The following is a 23,735-nucleotide window of genomic DNA, read 5'->3' on the forward strand; positions in this document are numbered from 1 at the left end:
ATTTTTTTAGTTAGTGCTAAGTGCATCTCAAGATGTGGTAATTTGCTACGCACAGCACTAAACAGTGAATTCAAGAACACAGAGAGAAAATGGTTGCCAGGTGGCTTCCAGATAAAAAGTCTTATAAAATCAATTATTATAGCTGCCGTGTAGCAATAATGAATCAACTACCAGAATATGTAACCTCTAATTTTGCTCCAAGATTGTAATACTTTTTTAAAGACAATTTTCTATTTTTTTACTCATTTTCTTTTAGATAAGTAAAAATCATTGTAGTGACTATCATAAGTCTTTCAAATACTGTAGTAATCATACCTTTCTACATCTCTTGAGCTGTCTAATGATGACATCAAACAAATGTACTGCAGGTGATTATAAGGTAGGGGTTGTTTTTTTTTCCATTCAGTGAGAAGATAAAAATAATGTAGATAAAAGGAACAGATCTTTTATAAGACAGAATTCAAGCAATTTGAGGTAGAAATCCATAAAAATCTCACAAGTGTTGTTGAAATGATGAGTCACTTCAGCAGCATAAAAGCAATCTATTTATCTACATTTCTACCAAAGGCTTTGAATTTCTGTATGTCAGATAGCAATATAGATATTGAAGTACTTTGAAAAAAAGTTTAATTTTACTTTAAGGCATGAGCTTTCTCTTTAATGTGTTTCCCCTCTTTCACAAGACTTCTATTTAGCATTATCCTTTATTGCTAATTTCTACTATGCCCTAGCATATATATTTTATAAATAGACGTGTATTTCTATGTTAAAGAAATACTATAATCAGCGGTTAAATCAGAAAGCCCAGTGATTTAACCCAAATATATTAGTGAATTCTCCTGGTAGTATAATTACAGTATTTTCTTATTTTTCATCTGTATAAGTCTCTTTAACTTAGGACACATATTACAATATCTAGGTTTTTAGTTGTCCTTTTCTGTTATATAACTTCATGAGGACATTATTCTTATTTTATAAATGGGAACACTGAGACATTTGAAAATAATTTGCAGTTTAACAGGATAATTACAGAGAAAACCATAAAAAACATAAAAATTATGCAAGTCAACTTTTTCTGGTTCAACACTTTCAGCCATTGACAACATATACTCAAATACAGTGCTAAAATTTTATTTTTATTTAGGTAGGATGCGAAGTTTATATCCCAAGTCTGGTTTACAGTAAACTAAGAATTAAGTTTTCATCCCATTAAAATAAGATTTAGAAAATTGACTATATGTGGGCACATACATTTCCTTGATTTCTTCACTATATGATGCTGTTTTAAATGTGTCATTTCTGAAGGTAGACAAAGCAGGCTTTTCCATACTTGTCCTATGTAATGCATTCAGGGAACTATCAGTACAGAACCTTGATTGCCAGATAAATGCTGGCTGTTGTCTCCTCTGAGCTCTTTTCACTTTTAGCACTATAATTTTATGTTAAGGTTTAGTGACACAACAACCGAATTGCATAAATCTGTTCATTATACCAGTTAAATTCTGAATTTCTTTTGTAGGATCTAGGAAGATGAGCTTTATAAATGCTGCAATGCACACATAAAAAAATGAAACAAGAAAACTGACACACCCACGCCCATCCAAGACCAGATATTTTTGTTAAACATTGGATGTGTAAATATACACATTAATAATTTATTTATTGTCTTCATGTATAATTTGCCCAGCAGTTTTTAACTTCATTTGATATGGATTTTCTTTTTGAGTCAGGTTCTTCTCTAGATAGGTTTACTAACTAGAATAATAATATTTTGATTCTATCTTTTCATTTACTCCTTAAAAAGAAGATACATAATTCTGAAGCCTAATTTAGACAATGCACTAACTTTATTCTCTTTCCTCACACACAAAGAGGGATTACAAGGTGTTGCGATTCAGTATTCTGCTAAATATTTAAAGTTTCTAAAAAAATAGAAATATTAGACAGTAAGCCGCCTGAAGCAAATTACAATGGGAAGATGGAATTATGCCCATGAATTGGGAAAAGAGAGGATTTGTGTAAGAATGATCCTTAGTAATGTGGAGCTGACACTATCCAACCTGCAACCAGTTCTGCCCCCCAGATTTTGAGCAATTTTGTCATAGCAAAAGTAGGAGGTTAACACCGTACAATCCTATCAGCCTGCATGTGCCACACCTGCTCATCGGAGTTCTTGGCTCATTTGCATGCTTCTGCCATTCACCCTGGAATTTATTGTGGTAGGACTGCATCTCAGACTTGGCTCAGAGCCAGAGCCTACTTCTCTACTTTCCCTTTATAGCTAGTACAATATGAAAGTCACTAACAAAAAGACTTTCATGTCAAATTACAGGGAAAAAATCTCAATTGCCTAATAGGATTTTAAATTCTTATCATACTGGTGACTTTCTGTAAGTAATAACGTTTGAAAAGAACGACTTAACTGATGTTTTCTTCAAATACTCTCTATGCATTGTAAGTTTTCTTCAGAGCTGTGATTCACTGCTCTTCTATTTTACTACAGAGACAATACAGGACAATGGATCATGGTTACACAGCCCTTCTCTTCTGTTCCCATCCAGCTGAGCTTAACATTTTATCACAAGTACTAGCCAAAGTTGTGCATTTATTTCTGTTTGGTTTAAATGGTATTCTTTGTACATCCAGGAAGCTGGGCTTGTATGTGTATATAATTATATATGATGAGTAGATGTACATATGTTCAACTATAACCACAGAGGTGAGTGTGGAGACAGAGACCTATATGTATGCATCCATGTATACTTTTATCTTTGGGATTACTGCCCTTTTAACTGTATTCAGAGCTAAACAATGTTAATGTTACTAAATTTGCTATTATGTTAATAATATGGAACTGCAGTTCTGCCCAGATTAGTTCTGTGTCCAGGACCAGTAAGAAGTTCCATTACACTTCTGTAATGATCTTTTCTTTCCAACCACCTCCACACATCTCCAAATTCTCAAGAGTAGTCTGGACAGATATTTGAGTAAAGAGATTAAGTCAGGCTTTGGTGCCCCTCCCCAGATACTCACACTCTCCCTTGCTCCACCAAAGGTTCAGATACCTGCTGATGCTTGTAGAGAGCAGGACTGTGGGAAGAGGAGGTGTCACAAGGGTGATCCAAACTCATCAATGCTGCATCATTCCTGATTATTATCCCCATAAATTATGAAAACTGAATTATGTAGCTCAATAGTTTCTGATACCATAATTATTCTCCTGGTTACAATATACTTCAGATGGGATTAGAATGACAGTAGAAATAAATGAAAAAATAATTAACCCTCAGTTGAAATTTTTAATCCAAAGTACTAGATACAGCAGTGATAGAAGTTTTGTATATAATTTATATAATTCAAACTGGTTTTGTAAAATCTTAATTTTTTTCCATTTGAAGTAGTGGTATCCTTAAAGTGTCTCTGAGGACTCAGATGGACTAGCCAATGAAGTTACCCATTTAAAGAGTAGAAGAGGTCCTAGCTTGTTTACAGATAAACACAGCCTCCTTCAGTCACCTTCACATTACTTACTGCTGATTGCCAAATAAAAAAGGGTGTCATAGGAACAAATGCACCTTCAGAACCTCCCTTTAACCTGGTTTTTAAATAAATGAAAGATCTATTGGCAGTATCATACACTTGAATTTCAGATTAGCCCTCTTCTTCTGGATTAGCAAGGCTAACTGACATGCACATTGAGACAGAAATTTTGTAGAGGAAAGAAATTTACCAGAAGAAAAAACTCAAAATCAGATTTTACCTGATTTTATCTAGGCATATCTATTGCATCCTTTAGGACAGGGCTTTCATGGTAAGCTTTCTTAATGAAACACTGAGAGACTAAAACTCTTCTCAGATGGAAATCACATCCTCTGAGACCCAGAGAAATGAACAGGCTTTTCTTTGGCTGTTCCTTACTTGAAATTAGAAGCAGATGTGGGCATGTAGAAGAAGAGTAACAACTGCAACTCTGAGCTCATATTTTTTAAGCACTTCTGTGCTCTGCCCCTCAATCTGCCAGCCTTGGATTTTGGCCAACATTATAAATGTATTGTATTATTTTTAAATGGTATATCTAGGCTCTAAATTATTTTTGATGCCTACAAAAATACATGTCTAATTGCCAGCTGGATTTGGATTCAGAGTGGTGGATGAATTCCTTGATGAACAAGGAGCTCCACTTTACATAAATAATTTATGACACTTCAAATAAATTTTTTCTCCAAAATAAGCAGCAGTCAAGAAAACAATGCGTCTTTGACTCCATAAAGGCATCCATTTGCTCCTAGAAACATGATGAACAATTTAAGGAGCATTACCCATTCTGTGTAATCTGGACCTAATTTTGAGTATTGTGTTGAAAGGTTTTAAAGTTTCTATTTTACCATCTCAAATGGAATTGCATCAGGTTTAGTAATGACACATTTTGTAGGTAGTCAGTGTCCCCACAACTCATGAAATCTCACTGAAATTTTTTTCATCCCCAGCATTCCATCAGTATACTGATGTTTGCAAGTCATTGATCTAAACAGCAATTCATTTCAATGAAATTAAAAACTACAGAAAAGCATGCAAGCAAAATAAATACCATAGTATAGGAAAGATTGACTGCATTTAAAATCCCTGGAGACCCTCAAACTAAAATGATGTACACACAGAGTAAATCCCAGCTGCTATTGTGAACTAGTAAGAAAACCCAGGTCTAACAATAAAAGCCCTAAAACAAAAGCCACAATAGAAATAATTGAGTACTATACTTCCCACACATTTTCCCCTTTAAATTTAGTGTGTTTTGCTAGAAAACTGTTACAGCACCATGATGGGTTCAAAATGAAAGTGCTATGTTATAGTGATATGTACCTATAATAATATCCAATATAAAATGTTGAAGTTATACTGCAGCATGATTAGCTTGGGTAAGCATTCTCCTACTGGCAATAAAAGATAAGGCTGTCTTGAACAATTCTGCTTATTTGCCTTCTAATTTTACCATAGAATAATGGAAGCCAAGGATAGAAAAGCCCTGTTGGGCTGCTTAGTTCATGTTGCTGCCAATAAAGAATTCATCATTGTATTCTGGCTTTTAGCACTGATAATTCTTTTACAACTTCCCTTTGGAGTCTGTTCTATATTATCAAACAGATCAATATGAGGAAGTTTTTGTTGCTTTTCAGCCTACATCTGGCTGTTTTTAATTCCAGTCCATTAAAAGTAGTGACAATCCCTTACACCTCTGTAAACATTTCATCAATTTCTTGATGTCAGCATCCAGATACAGGTACAACACTTGCTTTGTGGTCTACAATGCTGAATCCTATCCAGTATTACAACCTCTTCAGAGGAATTTTAACTTGTAATAAAATAATTTTTAAAATGTAAGTGTTTTCTTGATGTGAACAGATAGGCTTTTTGTTAGGAAGCTGGGAACTGTTCCATCTTCCCTGCTGTGGTATGGGGCTCCTCCCTTTCTGTTAGGTATGCCTATTCAGGTTCCAGCTTCACAACCAACTTTGATGTGCTACCCTGCTAGTTTAGGTGCGCGGTGGTGTGTTTTTCTTTCATTTGATATTTGTTTAATATCTGTTTCCCCCCCCCCCAATCCCTAAAAGCCCCCTCATCTCCAAGTTGCCAATCCTCCCTTTCCCTGCCCCTTTCCCTGGAACCTTCCCTGTCATGTTAGTTTTGCCCTAAACTCCTCCCCTGCTATTCCCTTAGTGGTTACTGTTCCTACACCCCTCCTCCTGAGTTCTGTATAAAACCTCTGCTCCCGCCCCCGAGGGGGTCTTGGGGCTCACTGAATAAAACCATCCCGTTCACCCCCAAGTCCCGTATCGCCTTCGTCTGTCCCCGCGCGCCACGAACTGAACTGCAGAGCTTGCAGGGGGAAGCGGCCGCCCGTTCTCTTCCCTCACCGCCCAGCCCAGCACGGCTCGGAGTGCCGCGGCGAGAGGAGCGCATGCCGCGCCACAACATAGGTGTCTTTAGCTACCTTCATTGTTCAACAGATCTCTCAAAGTTACCTTCTGGCTTTAGGAACCTCTAGGAGCAGAGGTCAAAATATCTTACCAGTTGATTGTGGCAGCCAGAGCAGAAGAGAGTCCTAACCATATCTGCCCAACAATTACAACACCCTAATTTACAACACCCAAAATAAGCCTACACAGAGCGGTTGGTTTTTCTAAAATGCAAGTGTTTTTACAATAAATAAATGCATACCCTTTTTAAAAAAGGGTATGTAGGAACAGTTATGAAAAATATGGAACTTCTGGCAAAATTGTAGAGAAAGAATCAATCCTTCATAAATATTTTATAGTATCAAGTTCCCAGGCTATGTCTGAACCAGACAATATTCTCAGGATATTGTGTTCTGCCACAGCTTTCCCATTATGGTATCTTGTGTTCTCATTATTTTAATTTCATTTCCATGGGTTTTGGTTCTCATGAAGGATTAGAACTGTAGGCTGAAAATCTATGAACCTGATAAGTTTGCTTTTATTCAGGTTTTGTGCTTGTGAAACACACAGGCACAGGGGGAAAAAAAAGTAATGATAACTATTTTAGAGGCTGAATCAGCTCCACCTCTATAGAGAGACTCTCCCTAGCTACTGATGGCTGGAGAAGCAGCTGCCAAACAACCACTTAAGCCTCGGGGGAGGCATTACAGGAAGCCAGGCCTGTGGAATCTAGGAAATCTCAAGTCCTTGGCTAGTTCACATTTTGTGACCCACATATTTTACACTTTTTGATTTTTAAAGGACCATTTTAGAAGAGATTCATCAGAAACACAGAGCAGGATGAGAGACTCAGCTTTTGTGTTTTAAACACATAGGATGGCAAAGGGCCATGTCCTGCTATTCTTGAACCACTGAAAAATATGACCACACAAGGCAGAGAGATAAGGAAAAGATGGAAGCTTGTGATTATTTTTGTTTACATTTTCCCCCCTTTAACTTTGCTGTTTTGAGTGAACATTTATTTTCTATTTTCTGGTAGGAAATGGGGGCGTTTCTACCATGTCAGCCCCAAGAGTTATGACTCTTTGAACTGGTTATTCACTTCACCTGCTGATTTACCAAAGGCTCCCACAGAAATACTTCTCCAGCTAGAAAGCAGAAAACAGGGCAGATCTACGTCTCTAGCTGATAATCAAGCTCCCAGACTCAAGATAATCATTCAGGGAAGATTGAGCAAAACTTCAAGAGAAAGCAAAAGAAAGAAAGAATGAAAGGATGGAAAGAGAGAGATAAGGTGAGAGGAAAGAAGGATGGAATGGGAGAAGAGAGACAGAAGGAGACAGAAGAATATATAAACCAAAGCAAGAAGCAAAGACTTCCAGAAAAAATTTGGGGAGGATATTTAGTACACAGGGTAAGTTTTATCTGTACATGAAATATTTCACAGCAGTTCTGCAGGGGAATAAGGTAGAGGTGCCATCTCTCAAATACTACTGTGCTTACAGAGGGAAAAGTGCAACTACTCAGTCATTTATATCTTTCCTACCTGAGACAGTACCAGATGGCGCCGTGTATTCTCAGGTTAATCATTGTGGGAGAGACCTGGCTGGGAGCCAGACCCACTTCACAGTCAACTGTGAGAACAAGCGGTGCTGAACCTTACATAAGATTCACAACAGAGCCCCTGGATTTTAAGCAGACATCTGGTATGGCTTTTCATGTTTATTTGCTATAAGGGTTCAAACTGAGCCAAAATGTGGCATTACACCATGCCAGTCTTCTCTGGGATATTTATCAATTTCTGCAGAATATAAACTTTCACGAGAAAGAAATCTTGTGTTGTTACTGTCTGGGATGAGATTTCCAGGCAGGTAGCAATGCAGGGCTGAGTCTCCAAGCAAACAGATTGAAACAGTGCTTTTGGGAAGCAACTGTCCCTTCACTGTGCCACACAAATAAAAAGCATGAAATGTATTGCTGCAATTCTATTTTCCAAGGGCTTGGACAAATGAAGGGACTCCCCACAAATTCATTTTCTGGTGCAGAGAAAATTGCTTTTGAGTCTACCACTCTGTGACTGCAGAGTCTTACTGCCCCCATGAAAGAGGGCTTTGATTTAATCTGCCATTAAAGTGCATAGTCAGGTGAGAGGTTATGCATATGCACTATGAAGGTGTCTGAGTGACAGTGAGATGGTTCATCATTTAACTCTGCGGAAGGGGGAACATTTTCCTTTCACATCAGTAGGCTGTTGACTATGAAGAATGGTGATGTTTTGGCCAGCAGTATTACAAAAAGAATAAAAAAAGGCAACTAGGCTTTTCTGAGACTTTGAAATTGCTATTAATGAAGAGCTGAGAAACATAGCAGCAGCTTCTCTCCTACACACGCATACACACTCTAACAGGAAATTTTGCAACCAAACCAAACAGAGCCATTATCATTTAAGGATATTGCCCTTTCCCCAGTACTCACACTCACCACATAATTATTCAGTGGAATTCCAATACAAGTAAAGTCAGTAAGAGAGTACTGTACATTTCTGAAATGTAGATGATGCACATAGACCTAGAACACTTAATTTTTTTCACTAAAATACTTTCTGATACTATTTTTTAGAAATAAACATAATTTTTCTTTTCTTTACAGTATTTAGGAATAAAGTCTGATTTTGCCTTCTTGCAAATCAAGTTCAAATACTAAGTTTTCTATGTACCTTATGTGAGAATGTCATCAAAATTGAAGGGCATGGAGTATACTACAAGAATGATCATTGCTGAGCTTTTTCACCTATGCCTCTTGTAATAAAATACTTATACTGTTTCAACAGTATGGCTGTTGGGCAGAACCATGTACAATACCTTAAAAGAAAAGCTGTCATAGGAATTCTCTATGATATCAGATACTCATTGCCACAACCATTGAGCCATGCAATATTTTCCTGTCTCTTCCTTGCTTACTTTGGGGTGTCTGCTGCGTCAATTTTATACAAAATGACATTTTTGATGGAGCTCCCAGCCAGATGGTCATCCGTTTGAATTAGTAGATTATAGCATGGCCTAAAGTTTTTACATAAGTGTGCATAAGTAGAAATTCACATGTATATGTATATATATACATATATATGCATGAATGTGTGTATGCCCTAAAGAAATATATTAAATTACCACTTAAATATTTTTCCTGATCTTATCATTTGAATGTTAATAAAATTATATTAAAATATTGCCACAATCCTTGATAACAGCTACCTGACAGATTTTATAGTGCATACTTTATTTATCCAATGTCTTGCACAGATTAGAACTTTCTAAAAGGAGGAAATTAAAAAAAATACTTTGAGCACATGGCAGAGATTTACAATAGTTGCATTCACCAGAGAACTGTGCTGCTAATGGAGATAATCCAATCAGAATGGATGCCCCATTGTGTTAAGTGCTGTACAATCACACCATCAAAGACAGGACCTGCTCTGCAATGCTCACAGGCTAATTAGCTGTAACAATAGAACATGATTTATTTTCACTGATACTGGGACACTCAGTGCCCACTCAGACCCTCACCAAGATTAGTATGGCTCCGATTAGCACTGACAGGCTTTGAAGCAGGTCTCCAATGTGACCAATGTGATCTCCAAGCACAACATGCTGGCAATATATGAAGAAAATAGAACAGGGAAAAAAAAAAAGGAAACAAGTGCTAGAGTATCACAGAACACACTTTGTTCATTTATTTTGACAAGGCTAGTTTAATGAATTCATAAAACTTCATAGTAACACTAATTTAGCATTCAAGTAATGAATACTTGTTAATGTGGGGTCTTCATTATAACATTCTGCCACTAAGCCTTTGATTAAAAGATTAAAAGAGTTGAAGCTTCCATTTCATTTATTTCTTTGTTTTGATAAGTTCATTTGGTTTGTGGATTAGAACATTGAGAATTTCCTATTGTATCTTATTGCCCCTGGCTCTGTAACATAAGACAATTCTGGACTACATCCAATACATCGCTTTACATGCATTAAATGCTCCTGAATGCCACTGAAGTCTGGAAGATAGAATTAGATATCTAAATTTCTTTAAAAATTCATGGCTTCAACTCTGTTTTTAAGTGAATAAGCTATGCCTTTTTTCACTTTCTTCTCGTACCCACACCCACTGTCCCCATATCCTGCTCCCTCATGCAGTTACTTAGAAATGGATAGATAGGAGCTACACTAATGGCAAAATCAACAAACTTGTGATGTTTACCTGGAGGATGAGTATACAGCTTCAGTCTGCTATGGCCAAAAAGACTGAAATAATTTCTTCAGTAAATGCTAAGCCACATAGGAGTTACTTCAAGAAAAAGTGTGACAACATATCGCCTGATTTCTTCTATCAAAATATCAATAATGATCTTTGTTATATCTGATAGGCTTTTTAAAAAGAGATTTGGAAAAGAAAAACCCTTTCCAAACAGGTAAGAAATAAGCCTCTAACCATTTACTTTCAAAGAAATTCATTGTTTTTTTAGCCAGTCTTCTTGGATAATTGTTCTCTGTATAAACATATTTAAAAGCCAGCACATATTTGATCCTGTCTAAATTATTGGGGCTCCTCCCTGGGTTTGGATGACAAGCCAAATCCATTTGCACTGAACAGTCACTACTTCCATGGGAGTTTATGTGTTAATTGGGATAATGCCTCCTCACAAGCACAACTGTAATGATAAGTGCAAGCTTCTAACAAGTGAAAGACCTGTAAAAGTAAATGATCCATACATGTTCTTGAAGGGAGCCTGCAATCATTAAGATTGTCTTCTGCATGGATACATCAATAGTACAGTTACAGATTCTGTTGCAGATCACTTCATCTTCTAGGTTATGTGATAGAGGAAGACAGGATTTATCCTGGACTGCAGGATAAAATGATTCAGCAGAGAAAACCATCATCCATCTGGATTCCTAAGGGGGAAAATAAGTAACTAAATGGATTCTCTGTATTCTTGTAATCTGCTATCTTAATAACTCTGGTTATGTACATACAGAGATTATATTAATAAGCTATTTCTGTACATAATCATAAGACTAGCCTATTCTCACTAAATACTACACATGAGTGTTATATTTTCATCATATGATTGATATAATTTTCAGTGGGAAAAATATTTTGAAAATCTAGGGATTTTTTATTACTGAAAAGGACTTAAAAGTTTTATAGGATTTGGACTTTTTTTTTAATCCTGGGAAAAAGATATTAGGACTTCTCATATATCTTATAATTTTACAATTTGTGTATATTTTTTTTTCCATGAAATTTTTTTCAGTCCTCCAAGGACCATGACATAAGCATTAACCCAGAAGCATGGTACATTTTATAGAGAATTTTTACTTCTGCGTCAGAGGACACTATAAATGGTTAGGTTTGGTCTAAAGTGGAATATCTGAGCACAGCCACTATCTTTTGATACTCACTAAACTTTTTATTTATTGTGGAAATCTACTTGTATCAAGATAATTTTAGGAAAGAAGTGTTTACTTTCTCCTTCATCAGTATTCAGGAATAACTGATAATTGCAAACAAGCTATAAGCCCGGATAGAAAATAATATATAAATTTATTTGATAGTTTGAAAAAAAACCCTAAACTTTTAAAAATAGAATCAATTCCATTTCTTTTATTTTAGCATTTAATATGCACTTTTTTTCCTTTCTGGAAATAACTCCATTTGAGGTCACTTGATGGAAGGGTCTGTTGCCTTTTTCAGCTTTTAAAAACCATCTTTCACAAAGGCTGACATTTAAATCTCTAAAACTAAAATCACAAAAGGTTTTTTCATGTAACATGTTATCTCAGAAGAGGTTCTCCTGCAATACGATGCAATAAGCATTTATAAAGAAGCCATTATGGTCATTTATTTTGTGAAGATGTACCCTCTGCTACAATGACAATCTTTACACATTACTAAAAGGAATAGCCAAAACCAATTTTCCTTTAGGATTCAAAATGATTTTGCGAAGCTTATTACAGAAATACTTTTAAAATAATTTTAGGGAAAGCTTTGTCTTACTTCCTTATCCCTAGATGACAGCTGCAAGAACTTCACATATGAGAAAACAGTGTGAGGCTCATGTTAATAAAGGAACACCAAAACTTTTTAATCTGACCAGAGAGAAACTCTCCCAGTATTTTCCCATGATAAGGAAAATACTGGTAAATGCAGCTGTTGCAGCCAGGATCCTTGGCCCCTACAAATAAACACTAAGGTGAAATCTTCTCTTTTTCCTTTCCTGACTAGAAGTAAAAGCAGCCCTGCAAGAAGGGTTATGAAGTTGCAAATTCCCTTCCATGTATCCCAGGAAATATGAAGGTGTGTAGAAAGGAGGGGGACAGGAAAGAGGAAGAACAAACAGAGAAAGACACAAAAGGCCCTGGAAATTTCTGCAATCTCAGACATATGATGAATTCCAGTCAAATAATGGAATTGTGCAGATATTTCACCTACATACACTTGTTGGGAGCTGAACTACACAACAGAATGATATGGTCTGTATTTTTCATATCACACCAGCTCATGAACCATGCAGGAAACATACTCAGAACTGAGTTTCGGGTCTCCTGCTGGGTGCTCTGGAGCAGGACACACCATGCATGAATGGGCAGAAAGCAGTTTGGGGAGATCTCTATCTCTCAGATATGACAGTCTTGTTTTCCTGAGCATATAAAATGTGCAGACTGGGAATGGAAGATGTGGGTGAGAGGACACAATGACTTTTCATTTCACTTGAAACAAACAGTATTTATCTGGCACATATATACATATATATGCTGAACAATCACCATGGACCTTACTGCTGGAGAAAATATATTTTGTTTTAGAGACTACCTTCATTTTTGGTGGTACACTTCATCTGTCTTGCAGGGTACTGTAGAAAGTGATCTTGATGTAATAATATAGACATAAACACAAAAAATGCAAATTAACTTTTAGATGCATATATTTACAAAGCAAATGCAGGATGTTTAACATCTTCCCCTTTGGCTTTATTTATAAGGCATTCATTCTCTCCACAGGTAAATGAAAACAAGCAGGCTCACACAGCCTGTTTACAAATATGTCCTGTTTTTATCTATGATTACTTCACAGCACTCCCATGCTTCTCTGATGTGCTGGGCTTCAGTCACAGCCCTGATATAAGCAACACATTAGTCTCCCAACCGAAGAAAATGTAATTTCAGAAAGCTTGTCAACAGTACAGCCCAGCAGGTAGGCAAAGCACGGAATCCAAAAGAGGGTCAGATTTCCTGGTATTTCTTTGCTAGCAGAGAAGATTAGAAGATAACACCTCTCATTTGAAAGAAATTAAGCAAGTCTTATCTGTGCAATTTATCCTCAAAAGTTTATGGTGAGATGGAGGTTATTCATTCAACATAAAAGCAGTGCAAGTAGTAAAACTGTGTGGAAGTGACATGCTTCATAGCATTGTACACACGGCGCAGCTCCTCGACCTGAAAGTCAGCCTTAGGCTTATTGCAGAAAACTGATTTTAAATTCTGACAGCCATAATTCTGTAAAAGACTTTTCTTATTTCCTCTCTTACCTGCCTCTTCTCCCTATCTACTTGTTTCATTCACTGGATAGGGCAATGTTACTTGTTTTTTCTGCTTCTTGATGTGATCAAATTATCAATGTACCTACCATCCACTTGATAAGAAAGACAATGAACACCAGAGAGAAGTCGCCACATATCAAGTCATTATTCCCTCCAGAAATATAATGAATCTTTTTTTCCTTCAGAAATAATTTGCTTGTCAACATAAAAAACAGTAATTAGAGATCCCTTTACTTAGCAGAAACATTGATTTCATGTTCTGGAAATCTTCAGTTACAGGCTTCATAAAAATAAAAACCTTCATGAGATGGTTCACTTGCTTCCCATGTACTAAGAATTGCCTATTGAAGTTATCTGAGGTCTTTTCTTTCTGTGACCCTTTGTGTCTGAAATCTTCAAATCATCATTCACTTAGCATCTTAAAGCTGTGTTGTCATAAGAAGTATAAAAGAGTGTAATAGTCTCTGTTGAATCAGAAGAACGATTAATGCATTTTATATTCTGAGACAATTAATGACATTATAAGCAGGAAAAAATAGCGTTGTCATGCTCTCTCCTCTTCACTGCTTCTAACTTTGTTTAATATAAACTGTTTAAAGTGAATTGTCACTCTGGGGTTTTGACAAAGCCTAAATATTATTAGAGGGTTTTGGTTTTATTTTTTTCCCCTACTATTAAGTCCTATAAGTGGTGAGCTCTTAGCGAAGAAGCTTTTGGAAAGCATGGTACTGGACCAGCTGGGTGCACTTGGGGACCTTGGGGGTCCCTCCATCCCACTCTCATGCAGGTGGCTGCTGCTGCTGCTGTTTGAGGGTCAGGCAGCAGCAGTGCTGACACTGTAGCCCACAGACACACACACTGAGCACTATGACCAGGTAAACAGACAACAGCAACATCCATGTTGCTCCTCTTCCAAATTCGCTACCAAATCCACTTCCAAAACTCAGACAAGTACCCCGCTCCACAACATCCCAGTGTATTACCCAATAAGGACTTTACAATTAAAATTGTAAAGTGGGTATATTTATTTCAGCTGGGATGCATGGGGGATTTTCTACCATACATGTGTGAGGAGAGAAGGGGAATGTGGCCAAAGCAGGGTCCAGGAACAGAGGAGCATGATCCAGAAACAGACCCTACTGAAAGGAGACAGTCAAACACAGAGACAAAACAAACTAGGGCTTGCAGGTAACATGGAGAAAAAAATAACATGGTCAGTGGTGGGAGAGGGATGGGAGGCAAAGCTGTGGCAGAAATCAGGAAAAGAGTATAAGAAAGGGTGAAGCTGAATTACAAGTTGAGGGAAAAAAGAGAAATTTAGAATTATAACAAGGTAAATTAGGACTTTGAGCAGAGAGAGACTAGAAAGGAGACTAAAATAATAAAGTCAGGAAAGATTAAAAGCATTAGGATTTATTCCCCAATTCAGTAATGACTTCTATCCCTTATTTTTCAGTCTCAACACTACTATATAGGAAACAGCTGTATAATTCAGTACACTGGTGAAATCTGTGTCTCATTCTATTCTCTTGGTTGGTCCACATGCAATATGACAATTTGCAGTTATTAGTCAATGAGTCATACACAAAGTTTTCTTAATAATCTTTCAGTTTTACAAAAGAAATACACAACAAGTCCCAACTAGAAACTTTTCTTTTGGATATACTTATTTTTCTCTTGTTTTTAAATAAGCATCTGGCAGATCTGGGCTTACTTGCAGTAGCTATCTTTTTGTTTGTTTAGTTTGGTTTTTTTCCTTACAATTACTTCCCCTGACCTTTTGAATTCTCTCCATCTCAGCAGCTTTGTTACAGGAAGACAATCCTTCCAGACAAATCCTCCTCCCCCTTTCTCCTCCTAACCAAGTACTGGGTAAATAGATCCATATTATCAGCAGCAATGCACTGCAATTCAGTCACTTTTACCAGGAACTACCTATTAAGTATAATTTTTTCCTCAAGACTTTCCAAGGTGCCACAAGTAAATACTTGAACTAAATGTCAAGCTGCCATCTAACCTTCTAGAAGGGATGAGGAAAAAGATTTCAAGGACATTGCAAGGACTATTACCTAATTATATTGCATATGCCATATTACATAATGGGTGAGTTCTCTAAGTGTAGTGGTATTTATCAAGACAGGGGTATAAATTTAGGTATAACTACTCATACACATTTTCTTCTCACAATTTTTTTCTTCCTGTTAGATTAAGCCTGGTTGAGACAAGGGTTGTTTTGAAATTCAACTGTATTTGTAAATGGCATAATTATTGTTATTTTTAGACAACATAATTGATGCAGAAAATAAAATCCCAAAGAACTTATGTAACAGTAGATGCATGCGTGCAAGTAACATAATCCTCTGCCTCTCTAGCATTTTAGCTGTATTTTACTGATTTAACAGTATGGCCAGAAATACTTTATTGTTTCATTATAGGAAAGATGTTAAATTCTTTAGAATAAATATGTCTTTTGAAGTATCTCAGTGAAAGGCACAGTCCTGAAGACACACCCTGAAGTGTTATTCAATTTATTATGGAGAAATAAAAGGCAAGAGCTGTTAAAATAAAATCCTGTCCTTTTAACATTGTTAACTGTATCAAATTCATACGCTTTCCAAAAAAATCATATTCAAACCTGGAGTTTTTCCTTTATTACTCAAAGTGGAGTCTCATTTTGTAAATTGAGAACAGTTCATTCTTATTCCCAAAATATACCGTCCCTTTGTATAAGATCTAGTCCACTGTACTGTCTCAAATAGAGTATGGAGATTCCTTCACTAGTCAATTGAGAGAAATAAGTAACTCTAATAAAGTTAGATTAATCCTACTTATTTTAGGAGGGAGTAAAGATTCTTCTCTCTTTCTGCTTACAACAGAGAGCACCTAAATAATTCAGTCTGATTAGACAACTCACTTTGAGATGGCTTAAGTTAGATGAGATAGATCCTAACTTTAAACTTCCTGCTTCTGCTGTTTCAACTGAATCTCTTGCTAAGTTACAAGCTAAGGATGAAACTAAATTAAAATACTGTTTAAGTTACCATTACATTACATAGTTGACTTTTCAGCCATATCCTTTCACAGGAAAACTTTACTTTTCTATTAAATTCTGCTCTTTCATTATCTTCTTCGTATAATGAGAAGGATACAGAGACAATGTGACCTGAAATGCATTACATTTTCCATTCTGTGGCATTTCACCTTAACACCATTATAAAACACAAGACAGAATTTTATTTTATAGAAACATTATACATATTTAGACCTTAGAATTTTATACTAGGAAATGCTGGTTTTATTTTTGGGATTTTGACATTTTTTCATTTTCTAGAAGACTGCAAATTAAAACACAGTTCCAGAATTTTATTTAAGTCTAATATCTCAAGTACTGTATAAAGTACATTAAGACACAATTAGAATGCTATTAATGAATTTTAAAAGTCACTACTTAGCTAATCCATTGTTTTCTGAGAAATTCATCCCTTTTTTGCTGCTAGATATTTACATTTAAATGTGAGGTTATGGCTTAGTTTTCACACTGTTTCACATTAATATATTTTTGCAAATATGTTCTTCTAAGATATGTAAAACCACTGAAAACCACAGTCCTCTTTTAGTTATCACTTGTTCCCTGTCAAAATGGAAGGAGGTTGATATTTCATCCTGTGCCCAGTTTCACTCCAATGTTTAATCAATGACTTAGTTGATGGATGACAGCCTAAAACTGAGAGAATCTAGAATGATGTTGAAGGTCAGGATTCAAGATTTCAGAATTACCTTGACAAATGGGAGAAACAGAAGAAAAAAGCTGAAAAAGGGCAAATACAAGCTCAAGACTGATACGGGATCAACAACATAACATTTTCCTGGAAAAAGGATTTGGGAATTACTTTTGACCACAAGCTGAAGATGGGATAAGTGCCTGAAAGGAGGTGAGGAGCTGGAAGCTTTGTCAATAAGGTAGAAGGAAAACTTCACAGAAGGGCAACAAGTTCCGAAAAAAACCCCAAAAAACCGACAAATATAGAAAGTGTACTACAAAGAGAAGCAGGAAGAGGTGACCAAGAAGGAATAGAGATACATTGTCTGTGACTCCAAATTACAGTCTGAGATTCCAGACTGTAATCTGGAATGTGATTAGGAAAGCCAAAACCCACCTTGTACTGAATCTGATGAGTTCTTTGAATGACAATGAGATATCTACAGATAGAACAGCAGTAAAAGATAGATTGGAGAATATGTGGGCTGCTGAAGCAGACAGAGTACCTGGTAAAAACTCATGTGTAAGCATCCTAGGTAGTCCATAGCTTCTTCTTTCTGGTTTTTGCTAGTAAAATTTGCTCTCCTCAATCCCATGACCATCTGACTAGTGGGAAAGTCTGGAGCAAGAAGGATTTGCCTTGCCTGGAGGAGGATTCTATTAGGGAGCATTTACATACACAATTCCATGGGCCCAATGAGATGTACACACAAGTGCCTAAGGGACATGGCTGCTACTACTGCAGGATCACCTCTAATCACCTTTTAAATAGCTTTTGCATAAATACCAGATTTGTGGGAGAGCAGATGTCAGAGACAGACTCTCAGTGACAGGATGAGAATGAAAAAACAGACGTATGGGATATTCAACTTAGACTTAAGGGAATACTTTTTTACTGTGAGGATGGCTAAGCATTAAAATAGGGTTCCCAGAGAGGATGTGGTCTTCCCATCCTCAAAGATATTCACAAAGTAACTGGATATGGTCCTGATCAATCTGCTCTAGCTCACCCCAACAATCTAAACCACCATGTGATTCTGTGACTGTAAGTAAATTCAAATGCTGCATTACAAATTGGGTGGGTTGTGTTACATTTCACGTCACACTTTGCACTGACCTGCTTCCTCTGAGGTACAAAATCCTGCATTTTTTGCACAGACATGTCAGATTTTAACTTATTAATATTAATTTCATATTATTTAGACAACTGCATTATTTTATTGTTGTTACCTCATTTGGGTGAAAACTTACATGCTGATTTAATCTGTTACTTTGGTTTTAGTCCTGAAACTTTCCTATGTTTTAGATCTCTAATTGCTTGAAGACTTTAAGAGACCATAACAAATCAATGGAAAAATTATAACATGGTCATTTTCTAATCAATGTAAATTTTTTTTGTTTCAATTTTTAAAAATTTTTATTTAATCTAGCGTCCTTAATTATCCATGGCAGAGATATATTACAGTGCCTATGTACAAGCACAGAAGTGGTGTAATTACCAAAGCAGGTGATCTATGTTATTGTAAAGAGCAAAAAGGCAGAACTAGGAACATTAGACTAAGGAAATTCGGACTAAATATTTCATAAAAGTTCTCAAGTGTTTGGTTTTTTTAGATTTTACTGACCCAAAGAAGTGACTAGTAGCTCATTCACTTGTGCAGTTTCAGGCAATATTGTTTATTACACCATATGGAAAATATGGTTAGGAGAGAGGTTTGTCTAGACTAGATGAAGAAATTCTTTTCTGTCTATTAAACAGTCACTACTGGAAATTTTTGCCACTGAGAGAGTGTACCTATAGTGCCACAATGGTAAAATACACTTCAGTTTGTCATACTTTATTTATCAAAAGAGAGAGCAGTGTTAGGAAATAATTTAATCCCAGCACTTTGTAACTTCTCCAGTCCATGGAAACATAACTACTTCACATGACACTTCTATTGTTTTAGAAGGCATTATATTATGTCAGGATCAAAGGCATCTGCAACTTTAAAGAGTTTTATTTAATCAGTGAATTATTGCTTTCCTTCCTATGTATTAGAATGAGGTACTTATCTGTATTCCAAAAGAGAGCTATAAATATTGTTCCAATTTTAAGTAGTTGAAAAGATTTATAGATTCCAGTGAGATAAATAACATCTGAAATTTTCCTTATAAATGGTAGCACAGGTTAATGTTAGTGATAGAACCTTTTAAAATTGTTTTATGTATGTGCTATCTTATAAAAACAAACAAGCAAACAAACAAACAAACATAATTTTTTGAATATTTTGGTAGTTCCATAAAATATATTCTTGGCTTTAGATATTCATAGGAAAATGAGCTCTTAAATTCATGCTGCTTTATGTCTTGCAGGTTCAACTGTCTACACTCACTTGGTTTAGATGTTAGCTACACTGTTATATTTCATTTGACTTGGCAGAACTTGAACCCTAAACAGTATTGCTTTCAGATGTTGCTCAAAAGATATGGTTGTATTATTCTGAAGGGTTTTATCTTTTCATTTATGAGAGGGCATCCTATACCTAAAGATCTATAATTAAAATTTGAAGGGTGCTTTGGGTCAATATTGCCTCTTTGGTCCTCTTTTTCTTAGTTTAGAATAACAAGTGTTCATGAAAACACTGTTATTGTTATGTCCCATAATTCTTACAGGACAAAATGTTAGTTTTGTTTTTTTTAAAATGAAGGGGAAAAAAAATCGTGAACAGTTAATTCACATCATATTCTCACTTAGCTGATAACTAACACTGATAATGTTAGAGAATTTTAGTCCTAAGACACAATATACTGATCTTTTTATAAAAAAATTTAAAACTACCAGTGCAACATCTTCAACAATTAGCCAAGTATTTTGGTGATTTCTCTTTGAGTCTAAAATATCAAAGTGGTGGGTAATCAGAAGCACAACAGGACAAAGGCTTCTCCAACAACAAAGGCACATCCCAATGTATGGCTCATACATCACAGAACACTTTGGCAGTATATTCTTGCACCCTCTAGTCTCACCTAAGACAGCCCTTGGGGTTTGTTTTTATATGGTTCACATAATGACTGTGGTCAATTAAAGAAAGTCACACAACAGTGTTGCTATTTTACTTTTTTATTTTTTCAGTCATAACATAGCACTGTTGATCTCAATCAGGTCAGACAGTCTGTCAGAGCCCAGTCTTGACACATCAATGACAACACATATCAGAACAGTCAAAAGCTTACAACACGTAACAAAAACTGAATTGAAGTCACGCATGCTATCCTCTTGTGGCCTGAGTGGGATTGTAGGCAACTGGTGATTTGTAGGCTCCATTACTTCCCAAATGTTCAGTTCATCTAGCCCTTGGCAGGGTGTCAAGGACAAAGAATAATTAGTCTTCAGGTACTGCTTTTGAAATGCTATGCCCTATGCTTCCTTCAGGTGCCTCATTCTTTCCATGTTGTCAAGATCCATTGATGAAACCTGACTACTTTCAAAGGCCTCTGACAAGTGAAGCATGCTCAGTACATGGAGAAAATTATATTGTGCAATAGATGCTCACAGAACATATCCTGAGTGATGGATGAGTTGCTGCTCAGCAACATGATGGTACACTTCTCTTCTAGACTTGAGACAAAGCCTTAGAACAGCTAAAGAGGTCTTGGACCCAGGAGGAAAATGATCACCCTGGGAAGACACTTAAGGAGTTTTAAACCTGTTTCAGAGCTCCCATAAATCTGGCTGCTGTCTTATGGATGGCAACAATATCCTATTCTTACAGCAAATCCGTGCATTTAAAATTGTGAAGACATACTGCAGAAGCATGAAAATGATGTGAAAATCGATTGTGCTAATGCAGGGCAGTGCTCTCAGAGCAATAGCTATTAAGAAGGCATTTCTCTACATTTTTTAATCCTTTTTATATAAATACTCTATGCAGTGTAATAAAACATTGCCAGCAAATAGGGATTTAAGATGTTTCTCTTTATTCCCTTCTTTCTTCATTTTTTATTCATAACAATAGCTACCCTATTATTTGAAGGCGATTTGAGTAAAAAATCCAGTGATATTGCTCTTAATGCATAAACTTGAATACCAATTCAAAGGCAGCTAAACTTTCTCAAGTAGAAAGATTTAAATTTCATACACCATGTTTTGTTTTTTTTCATAATCTGTATTTAATTTTGAGCACTTTTAAGCTTCTAGAGTTTTTTAGACAGTGTGGTTTTGCTATTGTTTGACACATTTTTCAACTTCTTGTTTTTTCCAAAAAAAAACCTCCACCTCCCCAAAAAACAACAACAACAACAAAAAAAAACCACACCAAAAGAGCAACACAACAACAACAAAAAAACCCATAAACATATAACATATGTTATGTGATCATATAAACATATGTTCAGATTTGAGCAAGGTTATAGGTGCAGCTGGTAGGCTTTCGGCACCCTTAATTATTCTGTGAGTGTAAAATCACTGATCTGAAAACCTTTGTTTTGAAAACGGGATGCTAGTTTGTCAGAAATGCACATCATAAGGCCAGAGGTAAAAGAATGCTGAAGGTAGCACTGGTCTGCTGCACAAAGGTAAAAGCATTCACCTGGAATGGAATAGAAAAGAACTGTGTGTGCTTTCCTGCTCTTTTTAATATGTCAATTTTAAAATTAATATTATAGGATCACAGAATCGTACAATGGATTTGTTTGGAAAGTACTCTGAAACTCATCTAGTCCAACCTCCTGACATGGTCAGGGACAACTTCCACTAAGCTATGTTGCTCTAAGCCCCAACCTGACTTTGAACATTGCCAGGAATGGGGTATCCACAAATCCTGTGGACACCTGTGACAGTGTCTCACCACCCTCACAGAGGGGAACTCACAAGAGTGGAGTAGAGGGCAGAATCACACTCCTTGACACACTGGCCATGCTTCTGTTGATGAATCCCAGTACTTTTGGGGCTGCAAGTGCACACTAAGGGTTGCCCTCAATCCATTCTTAATTGAGCCCATATTTATTCTTGGGGTTGACCTGGTCCTTATGCAGGAGCATTCACATGGCCTTGATGACATGAACCTTCATGAGGTTCACAAAAGCCCGCATCTCAAGCTTGTCCAGGTTCCTCCTGATGGCATCCCTTCTCTCCAGCATGTTGACTGTACCACACAGCTTGATGTTGTCAGCAAACTTGTTGAGGGTGCACTCAATCCCTCTGTCCCTACCATCAACAAAGATGTCAAAGCCCTGATCCCAATACTTGCCCCTGAGGATTGCCAGTCATTACTGGCCTCTGCTTCATATGATTCACATATTCATACACTCCACATACTTCATATACACATCCTAAAACTGCTGCGCACATTTGCCTGGGGAGGGAATGGGTTTTGGAACTTTTATCATACAAATAAGGGAAGATTCTTCTTCTTCTTCTTCTTGCTTCTCCACAATCTCTAGGTACATATGTTTTATGCATGTGCAGGGAGCACAAAAAAGGCTGTGGGAAGCCCTAGAGAAAGCAAAGACATGTATCTTAGTATTCTTTAAACTAGGTGAAGTATCATCCAAGAAACAAATTGTTTTCTTTCAAGCACTTGATCAGTAAATAAACATATGTGAGCTGTTGTTGTTGTTGTTTTAATGTGGTTGTGCAGTATATGTTTGCAAATGCAGGACTAAACCATATGTCAACATTTGCCTTTATGTACTCCTGGAGGCTACCTGCACAGGAATCAGTCAAGTAACTTCAAAACGGCTATAAATACGTGCACCTCCCTTTACGTTTCACACAGTTATATGCACAGTGGTTGCCTGGTGCATTGGGCCTAATTTACATATCTTGCCTTTTGCAAGCTGAACATAATTTGGTACACTGTTTAAAGTTTATTATTCCAGTATCGTTTGATGTTCTAATTTATGTTTTGTGCCAGCATTTAATTTACTACTAATCTTTTAAAGAATTGAGTAGGGATCATAGTAGCCTCATTTTGTAAAGACTTCTATACAGAACTTGGGTGCTAGCTCAGTTTAACAGGAAGTTAGAGTTGCAGTTCATTACAGAACAGTGAGCTCCAGCTCTATTGAATTCCTGCCAGGGACTATTTACAGGCTACAGTCATAGACTTTACCCTTCAATCAATGTTGGTCTAAGGGAACACTTCCCGAAGTTTGTTAATGCATTCTGCTAGCCTTACAAGTGGGTGTAAGCTAATTCTGCCAACTTCAGTACCTTTCTGAGTGCTGCTTTGAGGCCAACAAAACATCCAAGTATTTTTTCTGAATAAACAACTCATCAAAACATATGAGAACAGAAGGTTTCAAACATACAAAGCAATTGGCACACTCATTTTAGAGTTAATTAGATGCACAATGGTACTTTATTCAAGCCCCCTAGACCAAGGGCCATCTGCATAACAATATTATATCTCTTATAGCCTCCTTATAACTCTATCGAGATGTG

Source organism: Lonchura striata, chromosome 2, assembly GCF_046129695.1.
Source record: "Lonchura striata isolate bLonStr1 chromosome 2, bLonStr1.mat, whole genome shotgun sequence".
NCBI classification, from domain to species: domain Eukaryota; kingdom Metazoa; phylum Chordata; class Aves; order Passeriformes; family Estrildidae; genus Lonchura; species Lonchura striata.